Below are 2,656 nucleotides of genomic sequence, written 5' to 3'. Positions count from 1 at the left end.
ATAAAAAAAAAAATTAAATTAAATTTTAAAAAATAAAATAAACGAGAACCCTGCATTTCCTTACCATTGCCTGTGGTTTGCACCTGGAAGTGAGTAGTGCGTATCCTTCGCCTCTGTGCATGTGGTCTCCTCATTAAAAGACAGGGTTAGTGATGGCTCTGTCCTCAAGTTTTCACGGAGCCTTAATGAAGACCTGTTTGGACAGGGTTTGCCAATCTTTTGTCATTTGTCGAATGCCCTTGTGACGTTATCACTTACTTAACATTGTGGGGGCGGCTTCTTCTTTATTTGATTAAGTACTTAAATGTATTTGCGAAGGAAATATATTGCTGTTGTCTGTGGAAAACTGACCTGCTGCTTTCCACAGGGACCTTCTGCGGTGCATAAAGGAGATGCTTATTAATTATTTTTGTGTGTTAATGAGTGGGACCAACTGAAGTCATCTCAGGCTCCTCCAGATCCACCCTTGCTTGCTCCTACACAGTATTCATGTGGCATCTGCCTGGGGGCATTTTTGCTGCATGTGACTCCACAAGCACTCCGTGTCACAGTCACAGTCGCTACTGTGTGCAATTGGGGCTTTCAGAAACCACAGCTCCAAACTTGTGCACAGCATCTTACCAAAGTTGCAATGATAGAGAAGTGATTGTGTTCTCTAAATTAATGGTGCCTTCCTCCAAAAGACAGGGAGACTACAGTTCTGCAGGGTGGGTAGAGTTTGTCTGATCACTGTGTCTTCCTACCCCTATCTCTCTGGAGTTTCACACACCCAATGGGAAGCTGTAGTCACCCCTGTTAGTGTGGCTGACTTGTGGGCTCTGCCTCCAGAATCCCAAAGTGCCTCATGGTGACCCATCAGTCAATTGAGAAAGCTCTGAGAGGCAGACAGGGCCTTGAGCAGGATTCTCTTTGTAAAATGAAACCAAGGCTTCAGCAGGTGATGTTGTGCTCCTAAGGACTTTCTGCTAAACTATTTCCAGAATGAGCCAGAGCCTTCTAGAAACTTCCGGTCATGACTACTTTTTATGCGACAGAGAAGACCATGTGTGACACAGAACAGATCAGTGAAGTATAAGGAGCCATGAAGCTTGGCTTAAAGGGATTGTGGTGTGAAATCTGTGCAAGAGCTCAGAACTTTGAGTTCTTTGGGTTGGAGCAGGCTACAGAGGGTTTACATCCAGGAAGCCTGCTTGTAACTCAGTAGGGCACCTTTTCAACTTGGGTTTTTTAAGAAATGCTGTGCAGAAATGGATTGCATCAGGTCCTAAGACAGCTGCTGGAGAAATGGAAACAATTCCATTTTCTCTCTTCTTGAGAGAATCCAAATGATTGGAGAGTATTATCCAAACCCCCAGACAAAACAAAACAGAAATGATCTAAAGACATGGCCAAGAAGAAGCCATGTGCACACACTAGTCACATGCATTAAAAAGTATGACTGGGTTGAGTTCTGAAATAGCTTGGTGAAGTCCAAGCCCCAGACTCTTTGTTTGGTCTTGCCATTGAAGTGGTCATTTATAAAGAAATCAATCTTTATTTTGTTCCTGTTAGTAACAGACTGATCGGCCCTCTCAGAACCTTTGGCAGATGTCTAAATCTTTTACTGCTACTATTTGACATCTGCCTCGGTGCCACTTGAGTGCAGCTTGCCCTCAAAACGTTCAGTGGGTCCCAGCATTTACCAGCAGATACTGGCGAAGTCTCAGCAATCAGAGCTCCTGTGAAACAGCATCTTAAACTTGGCAATGAGAAGCAGAGGAATTCATTTTTAGATTTTAAAGATAAAAATGTCCATCTTCAAGTCAACACATTTCTCCGCTTTGGCATCTCAGGTCATCTTTTAAAAAAAGACATTTTCAGCTTACCTTTGCATTTATAAAATACTTTTTAAAAAATTCCACATTGGTAAATCCTTGCATGATTTGCCTTAGGAGCCACTGTGCAGGCTTAACTCAATGGAGCTACAGATTCCTGCATTCTGTGGGTGGTGATGGTGGGGGGCTAATCAGCCCTAACAAGGTTAGAGGGCAGGCAACAAGACAAGGAAGTCACAACAAAACCACATGGTTCATATAATTGCATGAGCCCTTGGGGACAGAGAGCGGCCACTGGGAACTCACCCACCCTTGGCCAGTGGCTGAAAATGGTTCCATGAAAGTGGAGTGACCATTTTACTAATACTCTCGAGTTTCTCAATGGGTAGAAGAACTCAACCTGAAAGCCACATTTGCACAGGCCTTGCCTTACTATTAGCACAGGCTTTGGTTTGAATTTCCAGCACTGGTCGATGTCTGTGACCCTGTCCCTTATCCTGGAGAGAGGAGCTCTGTCACCTCCAGGGGTGGGGAATCCTCAGAACTGCTGTGCCTTGGCTCCCACAGGTGGGAATGGCAGCTTGTTCCCAGTAGCATGTGAGGAATGTGTGTGTGTGAAAGGCACCTACTGTGGTGCTTGCCATTCAGTAGGTGATGAAAGTGGTCCATGGGGGCCGGGGAGATGGCTCAGTGGAATAAGCACTTCCCTGGTAAGTGCAAGGGTCTGAGTTCAATCCCTGGTTCCAGAAAAAAAAAAAAAAAAAAAAAAGAAAGTGGTCCTTGTCCATTTGAGCCTAATGGCCATTTCTATCCATTCCCACATGTTCAGCCCAAAATTAGAT

This window comes from Octodon degus, unplaced genomic scaffold, assembly GCF_000260255.1.
Source record: "Octodon degus isolate 3935 unplaced genomic scaffold, OctDeg1.0 scaffold00070, whole genome shotgun sequence".
Taxonomy (NCBI): Eukaryota; Metazoa; Chordata; class Mammalia; order Rodentia; family Octodontidae; genus Octodon; species Octodon degus.
Note: the sequence above shows the minus strand (reverse complement) of the source record.